Here is a 13,675-nt window from a genome sequence, read left to right on the forward strand (position 1 = left end):
ACTCCACTGTGTGCAAATTTTCTTTTAAGTTTTTAAATTCAGATAAGACCCCTCCAGCAGCTGTGAGGAAGAAGGGTGGGAGGGGCCAGAGAGGAAGTGGGAAAACAACTGGGGCCTCTGCAATGACCAGGGAGAGAGGCTGGGTCCAGGCGGGTAGTCCCCGCGGGGACATGCATGTGAGCTCATGGGAGCTTCAGTTTCCTCACTGGGGACGTGCGCAATGACTCCCACCTGGGAGCTGTCCATGCCCATTGGAAGTGCCACCTGTAACCTGCCTAGCAGCGCCTGGCTAGAGCAAGGCGCTCAGCTCTTAGGAGCCTGGCTGATTGCGCTTTGCCAGAGGGTGGCTGTGACTGACTTTGACTGACCTTGGGGCGCCTTGAGGTGAGCTGTCCCCTGAAGGCTCTGGTGGAGGCTGGGAGCTGCGGGGGCTGCATTTGCAAAACCAACCTGAAGGTGAACCAGAGGGGAGTTACTCAACAGTGAAGCGCACTTGGCTTGAGGCCCCAGCCTGTGGATCAAGTGACGTCACCCTGGGCAGAGGAATGCAGCCCAGAATGTTGTGTTTCTCTCTCCCAGGGAGGCCCGAGCATTTGGGTTGGGGCTCAATCAGAACCTAACTGAAGCCCGGCCTGGGAAGAAACGGGTGGAGGGCAGACAGCTCCCGGGGGAGCCTGACTTGCCTGCGATCCACTGGGAGAGGGAGACTCCGGCAGGAGCTTGCCATCACCCAGGCCTGGATTCCCCCTCCAACTCGGCCGTCTTTCGCTGGGGGCCCTCAGGCAGGTTCCTCAACCTCTCTGCCTCATGGCAACGTTCAAACAAGTAGCACATGGGAATGCATCTCAGCAAATGTAAAATACTCTAACCAATTTGGGGTGAAAAGGATGCTGAGGTGATGGTGATGAAGGACTGACCGCTGAGTGGGTCAAATGGCCCCCGGGTCAATGTCCTTCCCTCCCAACAGCATCAGCGGGCTGAGTGTTGGAACCTGTGAGTGTGGAGGAAGCCAGAAGGGGGATGCTGCTGGTGCAGCTGCTGGGAAAACGGTCTGGCTGTTCCTCAGAAAGGGTAACAGTCACCACAGGACCCAGCAATTCCGCTTCTGGGTATTTACCCAAAAGAACTGGAAACAGGGACTAAACAAATACTTGTACCTGAATGTTCATGGCAGCCTTATTCATGCCAGCCCAAATGCCCATCAGCTGATGACCGCGTAAACCAATGTGCTCTGTCCACGGAAGTGACGGCTGCAGAAAACTGCGAATGCACCAAGTGATACCAGACAGCAAGCTTTAAAATGGCTAATTTTATGTTATGTGAATTTCACCTCAATTTTTTAAAAAGGATGGAAGGGAGCGTGCTTATGGTCCACACGCCGAGAAGAGAGGAACAATTTGGTGAGGGCTGAGCGTGACCCAAATTCCCCCTCGGCCACCTATGGTGGATTTGTTGAAACCCCCATTTTACCACGAGGAACCTGGGGTTCGTGCCCAAGTTTGTGCCACTTGTGATGGCAGCACCGGGCTTGAAGTCAAGGTTGGTACCTCTGCGTCCACCCCTGCCTTGTGCCTGTCGCTCTGCTGTCCCTGCCTCAATCATCTTTTCTGAGTTTCACAATCTGCAAGGCAGGAGTTATTGTTTCCGTGTTAGGAAAGGGAACTGATGGACAAGGCAGTTAGAGTCACATGTGCGGAGCCACCGCACTAAGAAATGACTCGGGTACAAGAGGACCTGGCCCCATAGCCCTAAAGGAAGACGAGTCATGGGGCTGTTGCAGAACACAGACAGAAAGTGAGCGACTGTACCCGTGAGCTCAGAGAGGAGGGGGGCTTCTGGAGCAGAGGCACCGTGCTGCGCTAGAGAGCAATGGGAGTGGGCGTGCAGAGCTGAGGGGAAAGGAATCCAGGTGAGGGAACAGCGTAGCAGAGCGCAGTGTGAGCCCAGATCAGAGGTGCAGTGGGCCACAGACTTAGGTGGCCAAGGGGCCGACTGGTAGACAGACAGGACAGGTGGACACAGCCAGGTCATGCAGGGGGCTGTTCCAGGTGCCAAGCCCTCCCTGCTGTGTCTTGCCCGAGCACCAGGCCCACCGTACCACCACTGGTGGCCAAGGGATGGAGCCCCGATCTGGGATGGGAGGAGGAGGGCAATTTGATGTCCTTCCTGCTCCCCTTTCCTTCACAGCTCCAAACATTCCAGCCAATCACTGCAGCTTCCTCCCGGCCTCCGCAAGTCCTTTGAGGAGAAGCTACAGCAGACCCCATCAAATCCCAACTCCACCGCCCCCTGCAGGGACTTCCCTCCCCAGCCTGGGTTTTCTGATGGAGATGACAAGGAGGGAGTGGGAAGGGGAGAGGAGAGGCCCGGGCACTGTGCCTGCCTGGGGGGCTCCAAGCTGGTTAACCAGACAGCTGGGTGCCAAGGCTAGGACAGGAATAGGGGGTCCCAGGTTCGGTGAGGGGTTCGAGGACCCTGCGGGTGGAGCCGGCTCCCGGGGGATCCTGTCTCAGCAGTCAGTCCCGGGAGAGGACCAAGGGATGCCAGGAACCAGCCTCGGTTCCTCTCCTGAGGACTTCCCAGCCTTGGAAGCCCCCCAACCCCCACCCCCCGCAGCAGGAAGTGAGTCACCACCTCTCAAGGCCTACCGGCGACAGCCGGCGGCCAAGGACAGCGTTAGGAAGCGTGACCAGGCTGACTGGCAGACCAAGGGCTGGTTCCCGCCAAACCTGGGGTGATCAATGATCTGCCAGCCCCACAGGACCACGTCCCCCCACCCATCTCCCAGGGCAGCAGGGAGACGGACAGAGGGACGGAGGCAGGACTGGCCTCCCCCCAAGGCCCTGTCCCAGCCCCTCCGGCCGTCTTTGCCCCAGGAACAGTGAGGGGTTCACTCCCTCCTGGAATCGGAGGAGGGGGTTGTGGGGGAAAGCCAAGTCGGACAGAAACTGTGGGGGAAATGCTCCTATCGAGAGGTTAAATACAAATTTTTCCAGACGAGTTTGTCTTCTGCCGTGTTTCCACTGTTCTGGTAAGAACAAATTGCACAGGCACGTATCAAGCTGTGACACGTGAATTGTGTCGTTTTGGTGATTTCGCGTAGGGGTTAAATGCGCTGGTATTGGCGTTGAGCAATATAAAGATGAATGGTAAGATGAGTGCTGATTTAATTAAAAATTAAATTTTTTATTTTCCTTTACTTGGAGCAACACAGGGCTGCACAGGAGGCCTGCGGGGTGGGACAGAGGCAGGACGGAGAGGGTTGCACAGCAGTGGGGATGTGCTCTGCAGGGTCCACAAGTGTGGGTGTTGGCGCCAACCAGTCAAACTACAGGCTTTGCACATGTTTTGCTATAATCAAAGTCAGACTTACCTTCTGGTCCCGCCTTCCAGTTTTCCAGGACCCGTCCGTCTGGGGCGTGTGGAACAGAGAAGAGGGGGTGGCTTTCCGGTCAGGATGTGGAGCTCTGGACAAAAGCTCAGCCCACGCCTGGAGACCGATGGACAATGGCCTTGCCGGGGGGTTGAGGACCTAAGCCTCACACACAGACATTTGGAGAGAATGTTCTGAAACGCTGGGGTGGAGGGGCAGACATGCATAAACAAATGTGAGCATACACATCTATAGTCTGCTTTTGTGCTATTCTGTCTTGTTTGGTCTTTTCTTCACCCCAAGGAGTTGGATTTTTCTCATAGGCTGGGTTTTGTCTTCATTCCATCAGCAGGTGTTCACAGGGTGCCTACGATGTGCTAGGAAATAAATAGCAATAAGTCAGACAGCAGTCCCTGCCTCCTGGAGTTCACATCCAGTGGGGCTGCAGTGGGAGGCAGTCAGGCTGCTGAGTGCTGACAAGACACAGAGCCCTACCAGACGCATCAGGAAGGGCTCCTGAGCAGCCTCCTAAGAGAAGGGCAGGAGTCACCAAGTGGACACAAAGGAAGGGAGCTCCAGGCAGAGATCACAGCACATGCAAAGGTCCAGAGTCAAGAGCCATCCTGCCACGTTCAGGAGCCTTGGGTGGTTCCATGTGGCTGAAGCTTAGGGACTGGACGTGAAGCTGGAGAGGCCAGAGGGCAGGAGGGCAGGTTCTTAGCACGCCACAGAAAGACGCCCTGGCTTGGTGGAAGGCCGTCAGGGTTATACAGGAATAACGTGATCCCACTGAATGCAGCTGAGCTGGCTGAGGCCCGGAGTCCTGGCAGGGCTGAATGGGGACGGGTATTAGTCAGTGGCTAAGGAGATTTTGCAGGAAGGGTTTAGCCAAATTTTCTCATAACAAAAATGAAGTACGAAAGACATGCTAATGGAGATATTAATTAGTGTGGGTTGTTACTGAGTCCATAAGGAGCTTCCTTTTGAAATGGTTCCCCACCCTGGCTCTGCCCCTAGGCAGGGCACTGACCTCAGTGACAGGCTCCTCCTAGGCATGAGTGGGTCTGATTCATTCACTTTTGCCTAACAATGCACAGCCAGCTATGTGGATGCCTGATATATGAGTGGATGGGTGGGTGGATCAATGCATACATGCCTGGATGGATGGATGGATGAGTGAATAGACAGGTGAGTGGGTGAGTGGGTAGATGAATGAATGGGTAGATAGAAGTGTAGGTGAATGGAAGAGTGGGTAATTGTTTTATAAGATTTGATTTGAAGATTCTTTTGATAGCAGGACACAATACAATGGCACTTGGATAGATGAAAGGCAAAACTTTTTGTTACTTTAGTTCCAAAAGAGAGAAGGCTTCCAGGCAGGGCCATACAGGGGTGCACCTGGGGAGAGGTGAACAGCAAGCTGGTGCTGTAGGCAGCCGCTTATGTATGGGAAACTGGTTTCTCAGACTCCCTGAGGATTGGCTAATTTGAATAATTTTTCAAGTTCCAGGTCTAGGGGCTGTCCATAGTGATGAGGTACCCAGCCTTGGGGTGATTAGGGCGGTTGCAGATTCGGGACCAGAGTGTGAGAGTCTGATAAGGGAAGTGATTAGACTGCAAACAGCTGCTCGAGAGCTGACCAGCCTCCAGCCAGGACTCCAACACTGGGTCAAGACATCTTTTTTTAAAAAAGCTATATTACAGTCGTGGATGGAGAAGTGTGTAGATGGATGGACGGATGGACGCCTTTTGAAGCTCTGTCAGTCAACGGTATTTACAGAATCATCGACCTTGGATTCAGATTTTTGAGGATCCTCCTCTCATAGATGTGGAACCCTAGAACGTCTGGGCTGGAAGGGACTCCATGAGGTCTCTGTCTGTCCTGATGGGTCTCCACAAGCTTCGGATCATAGGAGACCCCTTCAATAATTCGATGAAAGCCACAGATCCTCTCCGCTGGAGGAAGCACAGACACACAGTCCCATATACCATTAGAGGGCTCATGGACTCTGGGAAGCCTGTCCACAGAGGCCCGTCCCCACCTGGGAAGTCAGAACCTGCAGATTAAAGAGCCTCAATGGCGTGTGCAGAGGAGTCAGCAGAGACACCCCGGTCGGGGAACGGACTTTACTGAAGTCTATGCAACCAGTTCACAGCCAAGCCAGGCCCAGATCTTGGGCCTCCCCACAAACCTTTCTGGGACTCAGTTTCCCCATCTCTATGTTGATGGAATTAGACCCCATCACTGGTTCGTAGACTTGGGTCAGAGAAGATACAGGGGAACAGGAGACAGCAGGTGGGGTTCCAGCCTCCCTGTCCATTCCCCAATCCACCAGGCCCACTTCATCTGCTCTCTTTTGAAGGAAAGGCTTAAGGCTTTTTAAAAAAGTGTTTGAAGCCCCTGCGCTTTCCAGCCTCTAAGCTTCTGAGAGAGTTGAGTGCTGCGGATTGTCAGTAAGTCTCCAGAGTGAAGGCAAGAAAGCTGATCAGGGTTGAAGGGGCAGGAGACCACAGCCAAACACCCCCAGAGAAATGGTTGTGTCTCCGTGGGACACGCACACTTAACCGTCGCCAGAAAACAGGACCGGGAAGGATACTCATTCTCTGAAGGTGTCTCTGAGTTTCTGTCACCGTCACCCCACGGGAGGCATACACAGCATAAAAAAAAAACAATCAGAGCTCCTCCTGCCCACTGTCTGTGTGCATCTTCCGTGTAAATGCCCGCTGTTTGCACCTACACTCAGACACAAAACAATCATGTAGGGAAAATAATGGTGGCAATACACGTTATATTGGACAATTTTATTAACATATGGAGTGGGCCAGCCACCTACCTCATTGCCAGAAGGAAGAAAACTAGTATTTAGGAGCCACCTGCTACTCATCCACTAGCCACAGCCACTATTTCATCTAATTGAGAAAGGGGATAGCGTAGTGGTTAAGAACACGGACCTTGGAGCCAGACCGCCTGGTTCCTGTGAGGATTAGCAAGTTGATGGATTTATGTGCTTAGGAAAGTGCCTGACACAGAGGAAGAGTTACATCCGTGGCAGGCGGTTGTCAATCCTTACCACACCCCCCCAGAGATTTGTCACCATCAGCTCCATTTCACAGCTCAGAGAGGTTAAGCAACTTGCCAAGGTCCTCAGCCAGGAAAGTGACAGCTCTGGGACTGAAATCCAGGACTGGCCGACCGGCAGCAGAGGACATGACACAATAGCCACTCCGAGGCTCTAGTGGGCAGCTGCCGGTCTACACAATAGAACAGTGCTTGGGCTAATCTGGAAACCTTCCGTGTGGCTCACCAAACTCTCCAGGCAGAGCCCTGAGCGGCTGCAGCCACTCCACCTGGACTTTGCAGCCCTGGGTCCTAGACACTGCAGCCCGCTGGCTCGGCACTGGGCAGGACCGCGGGGCCAGGCTGGAGGTGGAGGGAGGAAGTGCTCAGGAGGGCTATGACATCACCGCCCAGCCCTTGAAAGATGAGCTGTTCCCGCTGCCACTCCAGCTCCGCTCGTCTCTGGCGGCTTCTCAGAGGGGCAGGGACGTCGGGTGGCCCCGCTGAACCAAGGGAGGAACCGAGACCGGCGCGCGGCTTGCTTCAGACAAGGTAGGTGCTGGGCAGGGGCTGGTCCAGCCACCGCCTCACTTTTGCCAGAGGACAGCAGGTCCCAGCGCCGAGGGAGGGCTGGCAGGTGGGTGTCACAGGGGCCGATTCCTGGGCTGGGGGAGAAGTTTTCCTCGGGTCCCGGGGAGTTTGTGGAAAGTTCCCTTCCTTCCCTCATCCTGACAAGTGACTGGAAAGAGGAGTTGTCCTGTTTGTTCTATGTTTGTCTTCTTCCTGAATCGAGGTGACAGACAGCATGTGTGTACTTGTGTGAGCGACTTAGTGATTTGATTTTTATAGATTCGGGGTGGACGCCTCGGACTAAAGCAGCAAGGAGCACGTGTGGTACAGCCGGGGTGGGCGTGGGGTTTAGAGGCTGGAATCTAGCTTTTCACTCATGGCTCTGCCACTCACGGGCCCTGTGTGAGGCGGGACAAGTTACTTAACCTCTCTGAGCCTCAGTTTGTCTGCAGAGTACTCTGCTCGCCTGCTCCCTGGGGTGGCGGGGGTTAGATCAGACTGCAGCCGGGAGGAGGTTTGTAAATGTCAGCTCACGCTTCTCGTCCCTCCTGTCTCAGACCTGGCTGTCCGGGTCGGAAGGATAAAAGGTGTGCTGGTTCAGAGCACAGGCTTTGCATCCGGCCCTGGGTCGGAATCCCAGCTCTGCTCTCGTCCCCTGGGTAACATTTTTGAGCAAATTATTTTCTCCCTGTTTCCTGAGCCATAAAGATGACCTGGCAGGGTGGTTGCAAAGATAGAAACGGGTTCATGCCTGTGAAGCGCCGCATATGCAGTCGGTGCTCGATAAATGGTAACGATTATTAGAGCAGCTGAGGGCAGGGAGTGTCATGAGCCTGGGCTGGGTGGGCGATGGGTGTTGCTCTCCTGGGCAGGTTAGAATGTGCCTCCCTGAGTCACAGGTTGCCTGTGGCTCCCGCGGGTGCAGGATGTAGGAGCTCTGGCCCAGGTGTGGACAGCGGGGCCCCCTGGGCCAACCCACCTCTTAGTCCTTCTCTGAGCGAGAGACGATGGTGATGCTGGGTGATGACAACATTCCGAAACTGGGAGCCCCACAAGCTGGAAGGAAGGATTTGCTGTTTTTCCCTGCCTGGGGCCGGAGTCGGGGGGCGGCTAGGGAATAGCCGGGAGAAGGAGTTTTGGCAAACATTGAAAATAAGCATGTGCTGGCTCCCCAGGCAGGACCCCCGGGTATCATTCCAGCTTGGCTCTGAATTCACAAAACCCTCGCAACTGTGTGCTCCAAGCCCCTCGTGGTACAGATGAGGAAACCGAGTCTCAGGGCAGGGACGGAACCTCAGCAAAACCATTTGCTCAACCTCCAGGAAAATGCCTCAACCTCAATGGGACTCGGGCCCCGTCACCAGTCAACATGGGAGGTTCGATTGATTGACTGAGCCTGGATGGTGAGACTGAGGACTGGGGATTAGGTGGAATTCAGGAGACGCTGGCCAAGGGCACCAAGCAGGGGAAATAGCTGGGCCACGTGGTCTCAGCTAATATGGTGACTGCATTCAGATTAAAAGTTCAGAGGGGTGCGAGGGGAAAGCTGAGGGCTCCCTTCTCACCAGGTGGTCAGGGAGAGGCCACCCCAGGCAGGGGAGATGCCCTGCTGGCCCACCAGGGCACTCTGGTTTTCAGAATGAAAATAGGGTTCTCGTCTGTGCCTTCGTGGCTGCCTCCTCTGCACTGAGAATGGCAGCCAGCACAAAGAGGACACTGGTCAGTGTTTGTTGAATGACTGAATGGTTGGGTGGATGGATGGATGGGTGGGTGGATGGATGGATGGATAAATGAATATTGGTCACGTAGCAGATACTAAAAGCACACAGAGCATACTACTAAGTGGAAGAAACCTATCTGAGAAGGCTACATACTGTGATTCCAATTATGTGACATTCTGGAAAAGGCAAAACTATGGAGACAGTAAAAGACCAGTGGTTGCCAGGGGTTAGGGGACAGAAGGATGAACAGGTGGAGCACAGAGGATTTTCAGGGCAATGAAATGATTCTGGATGATACTGTCATGGTGGATACGTGTCGTTACACATTTGTGCAAACCCACAGAACACGCAACACAAAGAATGAACTCTGGTGCACCCTGCGGACCTGGGTGATAACGACGTGTCCCTGTAGGTTCATTGGTTGTAATAAATATACCTCTCTGATGCGGGATGTTGATAGCGGGGGAGATTATGTGTGTGTGAAGGCAGGAGGTATAGGGGAAATCTCTGTACTTTTCACTCAATTTTTCTGTGAATCTAAAACTGCCCTAAAAAACAAAGTCTATTTAAAAAAAAAAAAAAGCCACACAGAGCAGATCAGAAGGCACGTGAGCATCTCAGGGCCATGAGTCAAATGGTCAGAACTTACTAAGACTTGATACCCTGAATGCGTCACTTCCAATACCCACCCGGTCCAGGGACGCCCTGACCCCTGAGTGTCTCAGTGCACATGCTTCCGGAGATGGAGAGCTCACTACCTTACAAGGCCAGCTGCTCTATTTCGGGAGAGTTCTACCGTTAAAAAGTCCCTCCTTAGGGGGCCGGCCAGGTGGCGCAGCGGTTAAGTTCGCACGTTCCGCTTCTCAGCGGCCCGGGGTTCGCTGGTTCGGATCCCGGGTGCGGACATGGCACTGCTTGGCAGCCATGCTGTGGTAGGCGTCCCACGTATAAACTAGAGGAAGATGGGCACGGATGTTAGCTCAGAGCCAGGCTTCCTCAGCAAAAAGAGGAGGACTGGCAGTAGTTAGCTGAGGGCTAATCTTCCTCCAAAAAAAACAAAAAACAAAAACACAAAAAAGTCCCTCCTTAGACTGAAGCTAAACTCCACTCCCCCTGAGCGACGGTCCGCTTTCTATTTCTCGGAGTTGCCCTGAGTAAGTCTGGTCCTTATTGGTCCTCCCTGAGCTAAACATCCACAGCTCCTTAATCAAAACAAGCTTTCCACAACAAACCCACGAAGTCAGCTGTTTCTTTGACTCTGTCATCAAAGTGGGATCTGTGGGGTTCTGGAGGCTAGAATAATGTGAACCTCCCAAAAAATCATCAGAATACAAAGCAGGGTGGAACAAACATGAGCTCCAGGTTCAAATCCTGATGCTTTCCTGGCTAGAGCTGCTCTCTGAGCCTCGGTTTTCTCAGCTGTACAATGGGAATAGTCATTCCTGTTTCTAGGACCCTGGCGAGGTTTAACTCAGACGGTGCTGATGGGGGGCAAGCAGGTGCTAGGTTCCCACAGGTGCCCACCCAGCGGAGGGATGGCCTACGGGGACAGGAACAAGAGCCTGTGTCTACCAGAAGGGTTGTCTGTGTCCTGCAGCGGGGCCGCTGTGGTTTTGGGGTTCCTGGGAAAAGAAAGGGCACCCCCATGATGCTCATGTTCCCAGGCCGTGCATCTCTGGGCGGCGACAGCAGGAGCCCTGTCATACCTCCCTTAGGGGCTCAGATTTTAGGTTTCCGCCCCACCCACCCCCAACACCTCGCGGCCTCTCTGATCCCTGTGGCCCGTGGAGCGCTGTGAGGTGGGGCGCAGAGAGCTGACTTCCAGACCCAGACCCAAACCCTCTAGCTAGCTGAGCAAACTAAGGCAAGTCACTTTGCTTCTCTGAGCCTCATGGGTCCGAATCTGAAAATCAGCAGTGCCTGCGCCGGATGTCTCATGAGGGGTTGTAAACTGTAGAGTGCCAGGCCCTGGAGCAGCTGCAGCGCTCCTGTGGTTGTTATTGCGGTCATTTGCACCCGTGATGCCATGTCTCCTCCTCTTTCCTGCGGGTTCCCCAAGTGGCCTACTCCAGGGCGGATGTGGCCTCAAGGGGGAAGACCAGCCATTTTCAAACTCTGTTGTACATCCGAGTCACCCGGGTGTTGGTCCCCCATGTTGACGCTGGGGCCTCCCTTGGGACTCCCGCTGAGATGACTGGGTGCCCCAGGACTTGCCAATATCTCCAGGGACTTAGAAGCAGGGGACCTCCGTCCACACTTTGAGACAAACTGCCTTAGCAAGGGGCTCTCTGAGGGGAGCAAACTTGTCCCTGCCCACCCTCCCAGACCTCTGTCCTCACAGCCCCCAAACCCCTCCCGGGGCTCCATCACTGCCCCCTCCCACCTCGTCTCGGGCACAGACAGAGGCCCCCTCCCTGAGAACTCGGGGCCTCAGGCGGCTCCCAGCCCAGCTCTCCTGGAGGCAGGTTTGGACCTCAAAGTTCTGGGAAGCGCCATCTACTGTGCACATGGAATACGCCTGCGGGGTGACACCTGACTGCGGAGGGGAGGTCACTGGGGTCCTTCCAGAACCCCTGCAATTGCACCTTCTCAGCACGGGCGCTGCCTCCCAGGAAGCCCGGGGGTGGGAGGGACGTCACCTCTCGGCTGCACCTGGCGCAAGTGTCCCCCTCTCTGGAGCCCACTTTGCCTGTTAGTAAATCGAGGGGTGAGAGAAGGGGCTTCTAGGGTCCCTTCTGCCCAGAAATGTCCAGAAATGAATGGCTAGAATGCAAGAACATGACAGGGGAGGTGAAAAGTCAGACCAGGTGGGAAAAGGGTGTGGACACCTGGTCCAGGTATGCTTACACCGGGGAAAGGTCCTGCAGACAAGGGGGTCCTCACACAGCCTTTGTGGCAGCCACAGCAATGGAAAATAGGGGACTTGTGAAATGTATCGGGGCTCCTGGAGAGATGGACTCTCGGGTCCATGGTGCCTCGGCCCCGTCCCCACTCTTCCCCCTCCTTCTCCCTTTTCTGCTTCTTCTCTTACTCCTCCTCCTGCTGCTTCTTCGGAAGCCAACCGCAGGGATGCTGGTGGGAGCCTGAACCCTGAGCGGGGGCGCTTCCCCTGCTGGGGCAGAGTCCCAAAGCCCCAGCTGGGTGCTAACTCGTCTGGCTGGGACGCCTTGCACGCCCCGGGCAGTGGACATGTGTGTTTACCGTGAGGATAAATATCAGCCTCAGGGACTTTCCTCACAAGTGGCCTGGGAATGTCTCCTGAGAGTCTGTTTGGACTGTGGTGCCTGTGGCCAAGGGGGTGGAGGTGGGGGCACCGGGGGCAGTCACCTCACAGGACAATCCCTGGATCTGGGGGAAGAGCAGGTGACAGTTACTCCCGAGGCAAGAAAGGGAGCCAATGGCTAATGAGATCCTGGATGCCAGGGTGATCCCACTGGGTCCTCACCGCACCTCTGCCCCCTGGAGAGAATGCTCCTAGTCCTTCGAGGGGGAGTGCCCAGGCTCAGAGTGGGGGCCACTCGCTTAAAGCCACGCTGCTAATAAATGGCAGAGCTGGGATCTGAATGGCACCCGTGCAACTCCTCGTCCAGGCTCTTTCCTTACACAGCAGGTTGGCCTCACAGGCCAGAGCTGGCTGGACTTAGCGTGGCCTAAGAGGGTGGCAAGGTGAAGCAGCCAGATAAACCAGAAGTGGGGGGACCAAGGAAACATATAAAGAAAGAAAAGTCAGGCTGGCTGCAGGTTTTCCACAGCGGCAAATGCATCAAACCCAACAGAGGAGCGTCTGCAGACTTAGGGGAGAAACAGGTTGCGACTCAGAGTGGCCCTTCACGAGTGAGACACACTCCATGTGAAAGTTCCTCATCCATCAGGAAAAGAGTCACTCAACAGCATAACCCAGGGGACAGAGGCGTGAATGGAAATCAAGATCAGAGGCTGGGGAAGGATTTTCTCTGTCCTTTTCCTTTGTTTCACTGGGACACCAAATTCAGAAAATCAGTCTGAACCTTGTGACAAGTGGCTTTTGCAGCCCGGCAGGAAATCCCGTCTTCCCAGAGTTTCCCTCGACAGCAACTCCTCTGGGCGCTGTCCCCACGGCCCCACTGTCCCCACTGGATCCACCTGCTCAGCATGGGTGGTTGAGGAAAACAGGAAATCATTGAAGAAACAGTTCGAATATTCTGAACATTTTGTTTTCAATGAAAACATGATTACGCATTTATTTACCAGTTTTCACATAAGCAGGTCCTTTCTTTGAGCATGAGTTGGCTGATTATTTTTCTTACGTAAGCTAACCCATAATTCATCCCCGATTCTTAAACAAACAGGAGAAAACACTTGGCTTACTTAAATATTTTCATTACCAAAGTAATACATGTTCTTCAGAGAAAAACTGGAGGCTACCACAAAGAATTAAAAAACACAAAAGCAACCCGGGATCCCAGGCTCAAAGGCAGCCACTACCAGTGATAATCTGGTATCTTGCCTTCCAGATTTTTTCTTATCATGTTGTATATACAGTTCAGCGCCCAGCTTTTACTCCCACTTGACATGATGTCAGAAGTATTCTCTTTTTTGATGAACTCTTTGGAGCATCATTTTCACATATTTAACAAGTACCCTGTCCTAAAAGTCTCAGCTTTTCTTATTTTCCTCTTCTAAATGATGATGAGCATCTCCATGCACAAGGCTTTTCTCTTCCTTTTGACTATTTTCAGAAATCCCAAGCAAAAAGGAAAGGGCATTTTCTACATTCTTGATTTGCTTTGCCGAATTATCCAAAAATGGAATTTTCTGGAGACAAGTTGGGGAGCTACTCAGCCCTCTCCTGCTTGAGCCTAATCAGAGAAGACATCCAAGCTACTATCCGCCTGCCCCTCTGTCTGTGGCTGGCCCAGGAAACACCTGCAGACCAGATCGTTCTCACGTTGTCTTGGCTCCAGAGCTGCCTAC

The 13,675-nt window shown here is 53.9% G+C and overlaps 1 protein-coding gene across 2 annotated transcripts in view; it reads left to right on the plus strand.

Annotated features, from left to right (window-relative positions):
• The first annotated feature begins 6,627 nt into the window (after window positions 1-6,627).
• The window catches only part of BDKRB2 (bradykinin receptor B2), a 29,157-nt gene continuing 22,109 nt past the window's right edge, over window positions 6,628-13,675 (plus strand). The window contains exon 1 of one of the 2 annotated variants that reach the window (XM_070250329.1): window positions 6,628-6,983. The gene's annotated coding sequence lies outside the window, so the exon portion shown is untranslated. The remainder of the gene's footprint in view (window positions 6,984-13,675) is intronic. The other variant, XM_001489272.5, reaches the window with a different exon arrangement.

This window comes from Equus caballus, chromosome 24 (genome assembly GCF_041296265.1).
Source record: "Equus caballus isolate H_3958 breed thoroughbred chromosome 24, TB-T2T, whole genome shotgun sequence".
In the NCBI taxonomy this organism is placed as follows: Eukaryota; Metazoa; Chordata; class Mammalia; order Perissodactyla; family Equidae; genus Equus; species Equus caballus.